Source organism: Myzus persicae, unplaced genomic scaffold (genome assembly GCF_001856785.1).
Source record: "Myzus persicae strain clone G006 unplaced genomic scaffold, MPER_G0061.0, whole genome shotgun sequence".
NCBI classification, from domain to species: domain Eukaryota; kingdom Metazoa; phylum Arthropoda; class Insecta; order Hemiptera; family Aphididae; genus Myzus; species Myzus persicae.
In genome coordinates, this window is record NW_019104110.1 from 111,786 (window position 1) to 131,488 (window position 19,703).

Consider the following 19,703-nt stretch of genomic DNA (forward strand, 5'->3'; position numbering starts at 1 on the left):
CCTACATTTAGTTTGTACATAGGTACTAAAAAAGTCAATCGCAATTTAATTTTTATTCAGATTACAAGAAGGAAAATAACAGAGACAACCACTTGGATTTCCATTACCTGTTTACCGTTGTAATTTATTTTCATATTCATGAGCATAATTAGTTTTCAGTTCTTGCGTGTTCACGTACAATTACATTATATTTTATTTAAAAAAAAAATGTTCTACGTACGATAATTTCAAATGTCATTACGCATACTCGCATTATGTAAAAAGTGTTTTCAACTCATAGTTTATTTGTTAATGTTTCTAATTCTAATTTTAACTTTTCATTTTATAAAAACAAAAGTGTTCTGCAGGAGTTTAATGTAAAAATGTATCAATATATTCAAATCAATTCCTAAAAGTGATGATCGATAACAGGCATTGCCTTGTCTAGAAATAGGTGAATATTGATCACTAATTATCCTTTGAAAATGTTTTACAGGTCTTAGATATCGTATCGAAAACAATGTAAGGGAAAATAAAAAAATAACAAGCTAAGAGTAAAATCAATATATAGTTTACAAGTTCCCCAAATTGGTACCAAGACAATTTGTTCTTTCTGTTTCATTCTATATTTTTAGATTTGCTACCTACTCATTATGAAGATAATGAACCTCTTTGGTAGGTATTGTATGTCATTAGCTAATTTGCACCGATCCTTCTATCATCTCTAAATTCGTGATTTGTTATACGATATTCTTGTCATTAATTTATATTGTGCTTATTTTTCGTATGGTTTTTGGAACCAGAAAAGTTTGTAATTTGTATGTATTATATAGTTTGTAATTTATATTTGTTACTTAAATAAATAAATATTAAATATTCTATGGGTACATGTAGATCAATAATTATTATACTATAGTTATTACTTTAGTATTATACTAAGTATAAATATTTTTAACTGTCCCGAGATGTGTTCATTCAAGGTGAAAAATAATCACAAATCACTATACATATAGGAACCAAAATTTTTTTTCCGCTTTACCCAGCACTAAATAATATAGTGTTTGGCCATATAATGTGATATATGTTAATTATGTTACTTGAGATGTATATGTTCAAGCGTTATAAGGTGAATTGATCGCTGGGGAAATTGAACATAATTGAATCGATTTCAATAATTATAAAAATGGTTTATGTGTAAACAAATTATTATTATTTTTTGATTGTATTAAGGTGAAGTAAGTTTTTAGTCAGGTTTGTTAATTTGTTAGTTTGTTAATTAATGCGTTAATTACCACATCCAATTATTAAACGTTTATCGCTGTTTGATTTTACACTCGTGTTTAATCTATAGACTTCTAAATAATATATAATTATAATATATTTTTATATGATCTTAATAAATAATAATTTGGCATTGCTCGGGGTACATTAAACTACGATTAATTATAATCTATTTATCACTTAGTATTTAAATTGAAATAAGTAAAACATATTAGCAATCAGAATGAACCAATACAAATTTTAAAAAAATTGTTGACGCAGATAATTTATCACAAATAACTTAAAACTGAATGACACAAAGCATAAATGTAACAAATTTAATTTAAAAATGGAATATTTTAACATCATAATAATTATTATTAAGGCTCTCTAGCTGTGGCTTTATCTAATGTGTAATTTTTCCCAACTTTGGAATTATAGCAACTTATTTCCTTGTTTCTAAAATTATTAACACAGTTTACCTAGAAAGGTATAACAAACATGTTCATGGAGAAAAATGTCTTGTGTAATTTATAATATTGCAAAAATATAACAAAAAAAATTAATGTTTTAAATTTAAACTTTGTAAGTTAAATAATATAACACAAATTCTGACTGATTGTACCTACTTGTGTATTTTCAGCATTTTGGTTTTAAAAACAAATGGTTTTATTTTCTGTCATTGGTCAGATAAAAATTATTGAAATATAGACAGTTCAATTTTCATAAAGATCAATTAACCACTATTCGTATCAGGTAAGGCCAGCATTAAATGGTACACATTATTTGGTGATTAAACACTAATTCAACGTGTACAAAAAAATAAGACAAGATTATAAGTATTTTTTTTTAGAAAATGTCACTATTATAAATTATTTAGTTGAAACCATTTTTGACATAATAATTGTAATCCATATCATTAAATACCCGGATAACTTTTTTCTTATCAATTACAATTCATGTAACCATACTTGTGTGATCGCTATAGTATAGTAATGTACTTAGTAAAGCTTCGTGTTTCAATATTTACAATGTATAATATTTATATATTATATATATCCCATGTGCACAAGCCTCTGTACAAACATTTTTTTGTTAATACCAATCAAAAATGTTAAACTATGGCTTAAGCACGCATAAAGAAGTTTGGCATAATAATATAAACATGACACCTGCATTAGTATATATTAACACACACGTATTTTTTTTTTGGTAAACCTTTTAAAGTGAAATATACATTTTAAGTACCTAACTACCTAATTTTTCTATAATTTGTATAATGAAACATCGAAATATAACAATGTTCTATTATATTTTGTTGATAGTTTTATTTTGTCTGTGTGGTATTTGAATCAGAAATTAAATATGATTTCAATGGCGAGTCGTTAAATAGCAATTACTGCAATAGTTACGTTTGTAATAAATACATTTTCCTACTATTTACTTCAACATTGTAAACTGTTATACTAATATAGTATGTCATCGCAGTGTCTGAAAATAGGTTTATTATTCTTATGTTAAAATAATATTTGCTTTTTTTTGTTTTCATATTTAAAATGTGAATACTTACCTATATTAACAGTGTACCTTATATTTTTAAACGAGCATTTGTACATTTTATTTGTATATATTATATTTGATACATTTATTAAAAAACATAGTCAAAGTTTGTAGTAAAGTCATTTAGTCGATAAGTAGTAACAGACTTTTAATTTTATAATGTATGTTAATCAATTACAAAAAAACGGGTTTTGGATTATTTTTCATAACAACAATCTTAGAAGCCGGATGAATGTATAGGTATTTGATTTGATTTAATACGCATTAAATGCAAGGTTGAAAATATTATGCGTAGGTATTTCGATGTCTGGCAGACAGATATTTATTATTTATCACAATGAGTAAAGAGCTGTTTGCTTGATTTTTGACGGTACCTAACTATTATTCCATGTATTTTTGTTATTGATTAAGTGAAAACTTCACATTAATGGACATAAATCTAAGAATGATTACTAATATAAGATAGTGTCTGTATACATACGCATGGTTCTATTTTTAATTTTAATTTTTTATATTTTTATGTTTAAAATTTGATTGATAAGATTTGTTTCTTGTAAGAAATTGATTGAAACTGTGTTTTGTTAGATGTTTGGAGAGAGAAAGGAGTATTCCAGATTGTTCTCGATCTTGACCTGGGAAATTTGAGTATCAATATAACTCCACAAGGTTTGGAATAAATACTTTTATTTCCTTGTGATGAGAACATTTTGGGTGATACTGGTAATTAGAATTTTATTTAGTTTCAATAATTTTGTTTGACTACAATTTTATACTCATTATCAATCTAGATAAGTCCATATAAACAATGAAAAAATACCTTGAAACAAATTTGAGTGATTATTTTATGCAACAAGTAGGAACTTAGCTAAGTAGCGGTGTTTTTATTAACAGTAAGAATTTAACATTTTCTCATATCAATATATGTGTGGTAATCTTAAGTCTAAAACAAATATTTAGGAATTACCTACTTGCTATAATAATAGAAATTATTGTGTTCTATGGGTAACAATACCGTAATCAGTTAAGAATTATTTAGATACAACAAACAATATATCAAGTTAAGATAAAGACAATAATTTTACTATAAAATGTATAAATAAATAAAAAAATAAATACATTTTTTTCTGGAAATTGTCATCGTTTTCTTTTTTTTTGGAATTAGTATAAAAACTGAATACATATATATTTTAAAATGAATAAATATGAGTACATAAGTGTGTGTTTGCAATCATTCAGGTATTAATATGTCATTTTATATAATATTATAATATTTCATTTGTCATTAGACTTTTAGATATAGACAATACAATCAATATTTTTTACCAGCCTTACTTATTTAAATTGATATACATTATACATATTTAATATTAAAATATTATTTTTCAAAGAAAAATGTATAGGTATACTTTTTTGTTTAGGCTATAACAAATAGTAGGTACTAGAAATACTATAAAAACAGTTTCTAAAATATTTTCATTGCCAATACGTATAATTGATATTACTCGAAACATAACAATTAATATATATATATATATACATTTATATACATGTAATATGTATATATATATAAAAATACGAGTTTGTAATTTTCATAAAAATATTTTAATATGAATAGGTTAATGTTTGTTTTCTCCAGTTTTAGTTTTTATTGGACTTGTTAGATACTTTTTATAGAGAAGTTCAATGTTGTAGGAATGTTTATCGAAAATGTGTTGTTACTTTAAGTAGGTACCTACCTAATAATATAATGTAAACTTATATGTTTTCTTCGCGAGGAAAATAAGTTTGAGAATACCATTGTCCGTTGCACTACGCTTGCAACATAAATATGAATACAAATTTTTATAACAAATCAATAATTATATTATACGAAGTGTTATAACTAATATGTTTACTGCTTACAATAGTTGTTGTTGGTTATAAAAAGTGTGAATATAAATGTAAAAGAACTATAATAACATTTTATTGGCGGATATCTATACAAAATTAATTTTATAAAAGCAATAATAAATCAATAAAATTAATGAGAGATAGTTAGATTATAATTCAATAATAACATTTATCCAAATAATACTTTACCCAACACAGACTATAATATAACGTCTATGGCTCAGCTCGAGTCAGCAGATGGTTACGTGGTTAACGATATGAACTTTTACATGAAAATGTTCGTTGAAATGACAATTAAGTATTAAATATAAGTTCTTACAATTTACCCAGTATTTAAATATTTTTAAATAGCTGAATACAAATTATATTCAAAAAATGTTTGTATCATAAATTCATAACTTTAAGTTAATGTTTAATTTTTGCAGCGACTATTATATTATATAATATCTACTATAATTATAGTGGTAGGTTTTCTAATTATTAATATATTTTCGATTGCATAAATTTGTATTATAAAGTTTAGTTAAGAAATATCAATTGTAATTATCAGTTGCAGCAAAAGCTTTTTTTTTCATGACCATGAAAATATCAACAGCTGAATTACATTATATATTATATTCTACATTGTTAATTGTTCTTAGTATTATATTTTATTAACTAATATTTACAAAATAGAAGTACCTGCTATGTAGGTACCAATAGCTTAGGTATAAATGTTTAATAATTTCACTGAACCAACTTAGTTTTGTTTAGTTGATATAAGTTACTGATTGGCAATCCTTTTTTCAAAATTGTACTAAATACTGTAATCAATATTTGTTCTGGTAAACCTATCGGGTAAGATTATTATTGAAACGATATGCAGTTAATTTAATATACACATTTCAAATACACTGCAGACTTACTCTATTCACTTGTATAAGGTTATAAAGAATAGAGTACCTATATTATTGTTATGACTAGAGCCATGGGAAATCTTGGTAATGGATATGCTTGCCATATATACACCACACAATTTTGAGCTCGCTACTTCTCTTAATATAACGGCGTTTGGAGTTCCAATGTGTTATGAAATCTATTGAAAAATATAATAATATACATATATAATATAAAGTAGGATATGAAACATTGATAATAATAATGGCTTGAATCTGATTTTTAAATGTTTACAGTTGAGTGAAAACAATTTCTAATTCATCAAATTAATTTTTGATATTAATTTTGAGTATTTATAGATTTTTTTTATTAAAAGAAGCATATTTATTTTGAAATGAAAAAGTACATTTTAAAAACATGTTAGTTAAATGCAGATGGTCTCTTTTTTTAATCAGTGTTCATTTATTATATTTATAATGGGCATATTATAATATGGGTTAAACTTATACATTCATATTATGTTTTTGTTCTGAAAACCATCTTTTGTTTTGCATCAGACTCAAGTAGTGATTAATAAACCGAACTATTGGGTTATTGTTTTTGTTTACAGTGGAAACGTTTAAATAGACAACAGGTTACTTATGGTTAAACATTAAACTGCTTACCGATTTCCCAGTGGATTTTTTGCTTTCATCAATGCGTCACAATGCAAGCTTCTCATAAGACCGAGTCGATAAACAACACATTCGAGATCCAAATAATACGTTTTGGCTTAAAAAACAAAAAAACACCCAAAAAATACTCCGTAAATTATATTTCAATTTCTTGAACATATTATTTCAAGATAATTATAATATAAAAGTAAGATTAGCATAGCTGAACACATACTTATTATTGCAGGTAAATACAATTATTGGATGTAGCAAGTATCTACCCACAGTTATTTTATTGTATAAATTATATTAGGTTTATTATAAATTTACATTACGATAAACATACGACATGTGTGTAATTTGAGCGATACTTTAATCCTTAATTATTTTATTATGTTGATTAAGTTAATAATACATACCTACATAGTATATGTATAGAAAAAATGCAATTTGTTATTAAATTATTCCTTTTGACGTGATGATTGAAATACATTTTAACCATCCGGCATACGGGATAAAAATCAAGAGTGCAACTTAAAAAAAAACAAGAAAAATATTATTGGCAAACAACGCAATAATATATTACTTTAATGACGTAGGTCATTGCTGCAGCATGTTTAGACGGCTTAAGCCCAATACCCATTTATTCAAATAACTGTGCACAGATTGAACTGCAGATAATACGATTGCGTTATCTGGTGGGCTTCTTGTAAAATCATTATTTTGGAAAATAAATTATTCACAAGATATACATATGGATTTTAATAGAAATCGGTGAACCAAGGCACCGAGACCAGCATCAATTGTATAGCCTATTTAGATGGTATATACGGTATACTGAATTGATAAAATCGCACCGAGACGATGATTATCAATTCGTTGGAAACGTAATAGATACCGATCGTCACCTTCGAATACATCACCGTTAGTAGCAGAGGGTGGACCAGTAGGTACCTACCACCAAATATTCAAAATTGTTTTTCAATTTTAATGGTTGTTATCTTGATTCTAGACTCTTTAGATGCAAGTCACTACTAGACTGTCAATAACTGCTTTTGGGCCGAATATTTTGAATTTATTTTTTAATCGATAAATTTGAAATATTGAATAGTTCCGCATAACTTAAACATCGTTCGAGGAAAGTGAACGTTGAAGGTTACCATTAGATACATTTTTAATTAATGTATTTTAACAAATAATTGTTCCGATGTATAATTAGCCATATTATAATTCATACTCGATGAGAATAATATTACAATATGTATTTTGTTGCCGGAACCAGATATTTTCCTTATAATTTGATATACGCCCTCCTCCATATTATACTATACCTATAATGTACTATTTGTTCGTACACATCTATTAAAAATCACAGTTCCCACGCGTCAACTGACTAAAAATTAATTTTAAGCCGAACAACAACAAAAATAACATAATGAAACATAAATAAAAAAAATCGTTTTATCAGTAAGGTACACAAAAATGAAAATTATGCTTTTAGTTAAGCGATTTAATATAGATCTATTATAATATGATATAGAAAATAAAATGTTTAAAAGAAAAATTAGATAATAATATTATATAAAACTAATAATATTCAAATAAAATGCTTAAATAAATCGTTTGATGAGATTTTTGTGGACTGTTTGGGTCGAACTTAAATTAAAAAATGTCAAACGATCAATAAAATAAAATAAATGCGATCCGAGGAGTTTCTCAAACAGGGATTTTAAGATTTACGAAGAAAAAAATTGTTTATATACGGTTGCTATTGGTTATAGAAAAAATATAAATATATTTAGTAGAAATTAGTATTTTTTGCCTGCATTGGTTCTTCGGACTGATCATTTATACGCATGCACACAATGGCCTACCAAGGTGACTGAGTTGCACTTATAGCTGCTCATCGGTTTGTATGCAATAAAAATAAAAATAAAACATGTTATTTATATAGTACTCATCAAGCGGGGTCAGCAATCCACAGCAGGTAGGCATAATATATTGCTCGCATTATCACCATCGAGTCTCATATAGAGTTGGCCTTTTTTAACGGGCAAAAAAGTGCAAGGGATCAGCTAGTATATATATAATTTGATGTGGTATGATGATTTGTGGTATAATAAGTTGATCAGGTGTTTTGCTGAAGGAAATTGGCAGAGCTTGATGATTTTGGATGGTTCGGGGTTTAGGTAATTCAGCAGGGTGGTCAGATATTTGCATCCTTCCTCTTTCTCTGCTGTATAGATGCACTGCACTCCGTTTCTTGTGATTATGTGTTTAACTGCGAGGGGAACCCAGCAGCATGCGCAAGAAGGTTCTTCTATCTTAGTTAAATGTAAATATACATACGATGTATGGTTTTAAAAATGGAATTAGTACCTTATACCTATCGTTTATACCTTAAAATAAGAAATAATACTTATTTAAATCAGATTAAAACAAACGAAAAAACATCTTAATAATGATAATTGATATATATATCAACTAACAGCCACCTTCTAAACAACCAGTTTTTTTTAGCGAGTTATAATTATTTTTTTATTTATTATTTTTTGAAGTCAGTCACTCCAGCCCCCCAAGTTCAGAATTGTTGTACCAAAATTTCACAAGATTATTTAACCACATTAACTTTTTTTGTAATGTATAAGATAGTTCAGGATTCCAAACTTTCATTCCGGATACTGGGGTGACGTCACTACACAAGGCGAGTATCTTTCGAAATGATTTGTTTATAAATTTTCAAAAGATTTTGTAACTATATATTGTAACCAAATGTGAACTAAAATCAAAGATTTCTGACTTAACTCAAATCCCATGAAAGCCATTTAAGTTAGAATAACTGCATAAATTACGTTTCATTAGTTACCCAATAACATCAGTTATTAATTTATTATAATTTATAACTATTAAAATGATACTATTATATTGGTACATATTTTATACTCACGGTGACAAAATAATGGCGTATTGAAGAGTACTAGAACAAAACTTAAGGTATATTATAATATTGATATAATATTATAGTATACAATTTTGTGTTATCAAATACTTATATTATATTACCTATAGTACCTATAATACGAGTATAATAATAAAATGAGTTTTGCTTAATGTGATCGCTGATTAGAATCAACCGATCATTGGGATCAAAAAGGAAAAACATAAACCAAATCTTATGTTACGAATGTTGAATTGACCTTTTATTGGAATCACTATGTACCGGATAATTGAATCACTTTTATAAACATTTTTATTGATTATATGGGTTTTCAAACTGTAATCAGTTTGTTAGACCAACAGCTGGTATAGATATTAGGTTACGTACCGACAAAAGAAAAAAGGTTTACTAGGTACTTTGATAAATTAGAAAAATGTTCCCGTAGAGAAGAGACATTCATTTTGAAAACTCCCCACCTTATATTAAACCAAATTTTAAAAATCGTAAGTAAATCGATGAAAGTTGAAAAAACAATTTGTTTTTTCCGAAAACCGAACAGACAATTGCATCCATGGGTTTTAATTTCTGGTTAATATAAAAATCAAGTAACACGTCACTCAAATCCAATCTAAAAATAAAATGATAGTTTCTTCTTCTTATTTTGAATGTGTTCTAGATTCTTTGAGGAACGATGAGTATATTGATATTCTAATGATGTGCTTTTTATTATTTTTGTGTCTGTCATCATGGTTTAGGGCAGTAAAAGTGCTTCAATTTTTATCAACATCAAATTTTCTGGTAGAAAATCGAATCTAGTTGGTGTATTCTTTAGGTCAACATTAGAAATTCCCAATAATTTTCAAAAGCAACAGAAAAAACAAACATAACATCAAGGAAAAACACAAAAATAGTTAAAATACTTGAAATTTACACCGTAAGTTTACTTTATCAATTCATATACTTGATGAAATTTTCAAAATATTTTGACACGTTTTGAGCTGTATTCAGATATTTTAAATTAAAATTTTTTTTCTATAAGTTTCAATAAAATTGTATTGGTTTCGTCAAAAAGCATGACAATTTAATAAAGGACTCTTTATATATTATTTCAATATTTATTAAAAAATTTTAAAAATACATTTTTTTTATAAGCATTTAAATTTTAAATTTTAATAACATTTCTTAAATTGAAAATTGAAAAATGATTTTGTAGTTAAAAATGTATCAAATTTTTAATTTTTATAGCTAATAACTGAACATATAAAACAAGGTTCTACATTTTTTTCCATTGCTAAAAAATCTAAAAATAAACATAAACACAGCTTTTTTTATTGTTATTTTAAGTTCAAATTACATTTTAACACAATAAATAACGATTTTAGTCATTTTGTTGTAATTCCGTTCTAAAACAGCCCAATTTTACATAAATGTATATAATTTGTTCCCAGCATCACTGATATTTTAAGAATAATATTATAAATAATATTAATCGAACTTACCGGCTACCGTATTAATAATAAATAATAATATTATATAAAATATCCTAGACTGACATACTATCTCCGCTCAGAATCTTTTGTCGTATACAATGATATTATATCATTAAATTCAAATTTAATACCACCCATTACTGCGACCGTCTAGACGACTTATGTACAGCATCTATTTACTCGCTTTTTTGGGTTATTTTAATTTTGTTTAATGTTTAAGTAAAAATAAAGAATCATAAGATAAAATGTTTTATGTCATCAACTGGTTAATAGTATCAAAATGATATGCACCAATGTAATCACATTAATCGAAACTCACTGTTTTACACACTAAATTACACTATGTGAACAATAAATTTGATTGTGGTGATTTACTATGTACGTGAAGTGCAACTTGTACACTTTTTAATAATTTTTTTGAATTTCATCGATTTGTTGATGTGGAAACGATGTACGATATTTTGACACAATGAAACAGGTACAAAAGATACCTATAATTGTCTGCTGACGATACCCGGTTCTGCCATGAATTTGCTTTTTTTCTCTACCAAAAGTATACCTTTATTTTTAATTTTTAAACGATACTCGTATACACCAAATAAGATTGTATGTTTCTAATTTATATGTTTCCTTTCCACCAAAACAATTTCTAATTATTTGCTGTACTATTATAAACTATAATTCAGTATCAAAATTCATAGCTTGAAAAACTAGGTGGGTGTATACCTAATATGGAACAACAGAGAATTTTTAATTTGAGTAATATAATGAAGCAATTCTAATAACTATGTACCAACTATCCACCCGAAGTCGTGAGTTGGTTGATTACATAATATAGAAAATGCACATTAAAAAAAAAAAAGTCAATATGTAATAAGTAGTTTTTTTTAAAAATAAATTTCATTCAGAATTATGCAACGTCACATTTTCTAAATAAATAATAATAAAATAAAATATAATGTGTGTAGCATGTATGATTGTTTTTAAATCGTAGCATATGGGCATTTTTGAATATAACAATTATTATTATTCAATGCGGGTTTCAGCTTTCTAGATATAAGTTTAGAACACCTTGTATTATCTCCGTTGTGCCCGTCCGCCCACCCATTAGTTACCAGCAGTAAACAGTTAAGATTGTTGATATTAAGATATTAATTGATAGTCTGTAGACTAGTTACGATTGTTTGTATCAATATTTTACAACGGTTCTATAGTTTTATACAAGGAAAGTGTAAACTAGCCAGTATGAAAAAAAAATGAATACTGGCGTTCAGTATTTAGGTAATATAGATTTATACCTGGCTATTAGTAAATATTATAAACATCGATACCTACATTTAAAAGTTACGAAATTATTTTTAATTTGTAAATGAAATTATAGTTTATTGGGTTGTATTACAATAGGTACGTTTAGAAACCGTAAATATGAATAATGAATATATTATACATTAATAGGTAGGTACGTATTCGAAGAACTCACTACTTAGGTACCGACACAGAGTTACATTATCATTGCTGCACAAATTCTTAATTATAATGTATAATATTAAACTGTTTTTCTATGTTACATAGTATTTAAAATAAACTTACCAAATTAATTTAAGTACAGAAATTGTTTTGATGGAAACTTGGTCAATATCTCATTTTGAGAAAATGATAGTACCTGCTGGTGGAAAAAGGAAAGGTACAATTTTAGTAGAAACGTGTTACACCATTGGCCGCTGATGCGTAAACGATGTACGATATTTTGGCACAGGTAAACAGACGATGCGCAAACGATGACCGTCGCTTTTTTCCCTATATGGTTCTTTTATTAGCGAATCAAATTTCTGTTTGTATTGATTTTTTCATTTTGTGAAGTAATGATTTCATACAACATTTATTTTTGGATTTAACTACTATTTAAATTTGATTTCGTACTTTAAATAATATATGCTATATATAATAATATGTTATAGTTGTTACTTGCTACACATTTCTTAGTATTATAATATTATTTAAATTAATTTAAATTATATACTTGTACAATCGATTTTAATAATAATAAATACTTAACATGTTTAGATAATTGTTTTCGTGTTTTAAATCTCCACACTAGTTATTGACGAATTCCTGTCATATTATCATTATTGATTACGTTACCACAAATACATATAAATTATTGTAATACATTCATAATCTAACGCAATATATCAAAAAAGTGTTTATAGGGAAAAATAAAAAAATTTAATTATAAGCTAAAAAAGCGAAAACATTGAAAAAACTTGAAACTTATTAAATTTAATGGAAACTAATGAAATACTTATTTTGTATATACAAATTATACATTTTTATAATATTTATTAGAAAAAAAATTAATAACTTTGAAATCAAAACCTTATATATTACCAATAATAAATATTAAGAAAATGTTGATTTAAATACTTGACAATAATAGTATTAAAATATTTTTATTCAAATACTAAATTACACTGGTAATGTTAGTTATCACTGCGTAGCACCGTAGGTATTAACAATCACAAACATAATAATTCATTATATTACTCAATAATACAATATCATAATAATAAAATATAATACTGCAATATATTGTGCAATGTAAAAATACATTTATATTTTATCTGTATACCGTAATACAAATATACAATTATACCGTACAGGGTGATTCAACAACCATGCTCACCACTTTTTTTCTTCAATAACGTAGTTGTTCAAAAATTTTAAAATTTTAAAATATGTACTTTATAACTAATATACTTTAAGACCATATTTTAAAATTCTTCAGATTTTTTGTTCTACTTAAGGAGTGTCCTGTGAATATACAGACTTCTGTTTTTCGAATGATAACACCACTATTCGACTATAGAATAAACAGTAGATAATTGTTTTGACATTTTTGACGTATCAAAATAAAATTCGTACTACCAATTTTTGAGTTGTTTCAATTTTTGTTCTAAGGATAAAAGGTCCATAGTAATGAGTTTATAAGATATGGTTGCTATGGTGATTTGAAAATTGTAGTCATTAATATAAATCTATCGATATTAATAATTTGTAAAAATGGCCCAAGTAAAATAAATACTAGATCCTAATTTAAGTATATTTTATATTTATGCAAAGCCAGTTTTAAGGACTATTATCCATAATACAAACATTTTAATAACTAAGTAACTACTCATTCGAATTTTGAATGTGGTACATCATAATTTTCAAAAAAATTGTCCACTAATTAACTTACAGTAAAAGAGTGGGGTTCTCTTTTGAAAAATAGAAGTTTGTATCACCACAGAATCTCTTAAGTAGGACAAAAAAAAATTCAAGAATTTTAAAATATGGTTTTTGGGTATATTTAAAAATGCTAAAAATTAGAATTAGAATTTCATTAATTATTAAATGAAAAATGGGGGTTAGCTTGCTTGGCGAATCGCACTGTATAAATATATAATATTATGTTTGACTGTTGTTTTAAATTAATTCTAAGTAATGCGTGGTTCATGTGTTTATCAGTACTGCATGGAGTCGTGGAATTTTCGAGGAAAGAGGGATAGAAATTAGTACGACCTCAAATATCATTATGAGAACAATGGCAATATGCATGGGCAACTTTTTTAAGACTATTAAGGTACTACAAATTAAATACACTGTCACTGTTCTCATCAATTAATAATCATAATTATAAATTAACTTTCGTTTAATGAGTTTTACGGTTGTAGGCAGACACTGAAATTAAATGTTGACATTTGTTAGACTTTCTAAAGGAAGATTTAATAAATATTTAGGTGCGTAATACTACCTATATATTTTAAACACGTGTCGTTCCTATAAAATTATAATCAATAATAAAAAAAAAGATTACGGTATGAAATAATAATTTATTTTAAAAAAAGTTACCCTAGTTTGTTGGAAAACCAGATTAAATAAAAGTAGTGAAAATCAAACCAATTGAATAGGTAATGAAGTTAACGTTCAAATATGTCGACTAGTGTACTAGGTACTGGGAAAAAATGTGATGAATAGTAATAAAACCTAATAAAATGGAGCTATGTTGTAAATCAAATCTATAAAATAATGATAAACAAGTTAGGAAAGCTCATTCTGTGACCATGCTAAATTCCCGGTTTCTAAAAATATTCCACAACAACGCTAAAAACTATAATTCCATAAATCCACAAACTAAAAATAATGGTAGTGGGTACTTATCATTGTTTTTAATGCTGGTAATTATACATTTACTTTAAATAGCACTAATGTAAAAATTATTTACAAAATTACTCATAAGGTTTCATACATTTAAACAAAAAAAGTGTTTTTCCGGAAAGACAAATACATTTTTTATGACGTTGAAGTACTGGAGTTACACATTAGACATTCACCCATAAATTAACGAATTCTCACAAAGTCATTTTATTATTTTGTTGTTATTTAAAAACTATTAACCGTAAATACGTAGACAATGTTTATTTTATCAATTTTTATTTATAATACAATTTTCAAAATATTTTGAACCGTTTCAATAAATTTCATCGGTTCTGTTATAATTTATAAATATGCATGCGTTCTAAAAACATTTAAAGTATATAATTTTATTTTATACATATTTGACATTTTTTTGATGCAATATTTTTGGCAAAAATTATTTGATGATACTGTTGTATTACTAATGTAGTAATGTCTAACAGTAAAATAAGTTATTTATTTATGTTGATCACAATAATATAAAAAAATATCCTTAGTAATGTTCTACTAGACTGACAAACCTCCTTCGCACAGAATCGTCTTCGTATTTATATAAATTTAACATTTTTGTTATAAATAGCTCAAAAATAGTCAAAATATTTTGACTATATAAGAAATGTATACTGTAAAATATCGTTTCTGTTAAACTGTAATTCCTGTTTTCAATACATTTTTTTATGTTTTTCCAATTATTAATTAATGTACGGGGGATATTTGATTTGAGCATTTTAAAAGTACCAACTGCGTTCACTTCCCTATCAAAGAAGACGATGAAGTTGAAAGTCAAAGCATTTTTTCTTCTATATAGGTATATTGTATGTACAGACCAAAAAAATATCCAGCAGTCAATGTAAAATCAATACATTCTCATTACTGTCCAAGTGAGTATAAGACCACTAATAATTACTGTTAGGATATAATACAATATATTATTATATTATCGATTTTTATACTTAGAATAAAAAAAAAGCGTATTGGTTTCCCTTGCGGTTGATTGATCTAGGATTCAAATGTATGAACCCACAATAATTACCATATTTTTATGAACTCTCAACTATAAAAGGATACAATAACAATTCAAGCAATACGTTTTAAAAGCCAAAATAGAACTTATTTGTTTTTTTTTTAAATTTTTATTACCTATTACAATCATAAAACAATATTAAACAATAACTCAACAATTATAATGTATGGTCAGATTAATGAGTGGTTCACAAGAACTAAAATATAAAAACAAACTATTAATATTAATATAGTAGTATACAAAAAAGTTATATAATTGTAAGTAAGTTGTGAGTTACATGATAAATAGAATGTAGATATAGGTTTTGTATGTAAATTATGTGAAATTCATTGTGTGTTTATTTATAAGAAGTTAGGAGGGAAAAAAGAAAATAGAATTAGTTATTGCATGATATTCTACTGCGTGAAAATATGAACGATTTTAAACTCAATAGTATTACGTTGAGTCCAAGGGCATTCATTAGAGGGAAAACTGGACAAGGTTTGAGATGTCCTTCCTGGAATCAAGTTATTAACTAGGTCACGAGCTAAACAACTATACATAGGCAGTCTAACAAAAAAAAAAAAATTGATATATTGTAGTCGTGTTTATACGTCTAAGGCAAGGAAAGCCAAACCGCAGGATCACTAGTCAGAGGCGTAGCCAAGGGGGCTAAGTAGTCTATGGTCCCTCTGTAGGTCTCCCCCATATAAAATTTCTGGCTATGCCTTTGCCACTAACTAATATATTTTGCAAACCTCAGTTATTATTACCATACGAATAGAAATATTATGTCAATTATTACCCATTTATATTATGAGTTTTTATGAAACTGAGAGCTGGAAGAAGGTATCGATTTTAAAATGATGTGTAAAATAATTGTATGAAAGTAAAGGGTATGATGATGGAAATCGATTGAACAACATTAAATGTAAGAAAGCACATTTATTAAAACCGATCAATCGGTTTACATCGATACAATCAACCACGTGTCCACGTCTGCAGTGTTGCACAAAGATAACTGCAAAATATAATCTAGGTAAAGATAAAAGGTAATTGAACAACATTTATCTAGGTACACATAAAATAAAGATATAATTCAAATAATATGGGCATTGATAATACATTGAAAATGCATCCCATATCAAATCGCAAAAAGCCAAGCCAAATTTTGATGGTGGATGCAGTAAACGAAACAGCAGCAGAACAATAATACTGCGTGTTTAATCGACAAAGCGGGCTCAACGCTGACGTCTGTTAAGACAGATAAACCAAACGCGATATTAAATTATTGCCATTCTAAAAGAGTTGGTAGCACAACCATAACAGAAACATATTATGAAATACATCCAAAAAATATGTTGGTCACTGTTTGTACGGATCTGGCACAGATGAGTAAGTCTCATTTGCGTACAGTCTATTTTTAGTGACAATTTGTCTCACTTGCGTACAACATAATTATCCAGAATAAAATCTAGTCTTATTTGCGTACACACTCATTTCCCTTCACACTTGGTCAGGCTCATGACTGACAGAGCATTTTGCAATACCCCTGAGTGTTTAAAAACGAGGGTTAAATACGTTCAGTGTAGTTGACCCTGAGTTGAAATGCAAAATGTAAAATGTGATAATTAAATAGTTTTATATAATGTAACAATTTATTAGTATTCAATGTAAAATATACATAATCAATCTAATTTGACGGTAATATGGCCAATTTTGTGAGGCATTAGTCCATTTTATTTGAAGAAAAGTAGTTCTCAACGCGTTGATTGCAGCTTTCTCGAAGTCGAAGTGTAAATACTGTGGATTCAATCCAATATTTTTCATTTCGTCAAAAAGACGTTGATACAATAATACTGATGCTTTTTATCGGACAAAAGAACAAAAACGATAAGGAAAGCATTGGGCTCGTAAAAACTAGAGCATTACATCGATGTGAAACGTGTACAATTGTGTGAATTGATTACTACAAGTCTTGAAAGTTTCATACACAAACAATTTGAAATATTCCTTCAACGCACTTTTACTCGATAAAAAACCGAAAATTATAATTCTGCTCGTCTTGTTGACAGTCGCATCCAGAAAAATGAACGAAGTCCCGTCTTTCAAAGCTATACCAGGTCAGCTGATATCTCAAGTTTTTCTACGGTTTTTGGATCACGAACAGACCATCTCGATTGTTTTTGGGTAAGTTAAAACAAAGCTCAGTCAAATGTAGGATTTTCTACGGCAACTCGTAACCACTGTCCATTAAAGGTCTCATAGTGTCGTTGTAATGCACGCACTGATATATCTTCTTCACGCAAACTGTAAAAATGTTATGATATAACAAGTAACAACATAGATTATATCAAATGGTTGTGTATTAAAATGTTATATGCTTGGTATTCAAATAATAAAATTTTAATATTGATATGTTTTATCCCTTTCAAGCTGTAGATAAGGATTTTACGACTTCGGTTTTTGCCACATCGGGAATGCTGCAGGGGTGATCGGTGATTGAGAGACACACTTTTTTAGACCCGGGAGCCAATTCGGTATTACCCATGTGTCTATTATGTCATGGTTTTAACTTAATTAGGATCATATGGTCGATGGCGGACGGAACTAAAACGAAACTGCGGGGCGTAAAATCGACGAAATGGTTGTGAAAATGGAAAAACATAAAACCCGGAAGTTCCGTCCTATGGAAACATCGACTGGCTATTCAGATATCTATTCGAGAAAACGAGAAACCGAGTATGTAAAAACCAACGGCGGCGGAATCGGCTGCCAGTCTGCCACCACCGTAGAACCACAAATACTGGCAGTAAAATTGAAAAAAAGATCGGGTAAACGAAAATGCGCACTCGGTCATTGTCATTACCTTTGGGTAGACTGATAGGTAGCTGTAACACTTTACAGTGTCTAGTCGTCTATGCCCATTGTGCTGTGGATTCAATAAAGACATATGAATCATGTTTTATGTGTATATATTTTTTCTTTTTTTGGTTAAGCATCAACTACACAGGTTATTAGCTTTACAAGTATTTTATGTATATTTTTTTGTGTTTTATTAATAACTTTTACATTGTGACATATTATGTCAATATTGCATACAGTCCAGATCCAAGCAATGGTATATTGGATAATATTGCGATTCAGTAACCATCAGGAAATCGACAACAATGCTTCCTTCGCCCTGTAAAACATTATAACACATAATGTTGCATACTTATTACAACATATGTAACGTACTTAATAGGAATGGTCTTGAATGTGGTAACTCAGAGCCAGTCCTTCTTGCAGGAACCCGAATTTATTTGAACGTTGTAAAATGACCTAACATGGTACACAAACGGCCAATGCTGCAATTATCCTTCAGCCCACCTATACATGCGAGTTTTCGGTGTCACTTTCATTTTTCTTTTTCGACTTCTGTTTGACAGACGTCTTATGTATTAAAAGTAATGTTGTAACGTATGAAACGTACCTATATTTCTGTCGCTATTTTCGGGTAGTACATAATATAATCAATTATCTTATCTAACTTAACAGGTAACGTTTTAAAAATGTAAACACTGCCGAGAAAAGTTAAATCCAACTCTGGTTGTAGGTACACAATACACATTACTTTAGTACAGTTTAAATTGTATAGTGTATATAATATATATAGTCATATAGGTAGAGGCTCTCAATATATAGGTATAGTGTATTGTACCTATGTAATATGTGACTTATTACCATAGAATAAATGAAATCATCTATTCTGTGTATGGTTTATCACTGTTGTGTATGTCTTATGCTCTTTGACATTAAAAAAACAAATATAAATT

At 27.4% G+C, this 19,703-nt stretch overlaps 1 long non-coding RNA gene across 3 annotated transcripts; it reads left to right on the forward strand.

The window, feature by feature from the left end:
- The first annotated feature begins 224 nt into the window (after positions 1-224).
- LOC111038844 lies at positions 225-19,032 on the forward strand. Of its 3 annotated transcripts, none has more exons than XR_002605017.1 (4): positions 225-433; positions 1,883-3,519; positions 17,961-18,075; positions 18,322-19,032. It is a non-coding gene; the product is annotated as an uncharacterized LOC111038844 (long non-coding RNA). The 3 variants fall into 3 exon arrangements; XR_002605018.1 differs by lacking the exons at positions 17,961-18,075; positions 18,322-19,032 and adding an exon at positions 6,176-6,260 and having other exon boundaries at positions 1,883-1,995; positions 3,385-3,519; XR_002605016.1 differs by lacking the exons at positions 17,961-18,075; positions 18,322-19,032 and adding an exon at positions 6,176-6,260.
- Positions 19,033-19,703: the final 671 nt, after the last annotated feature.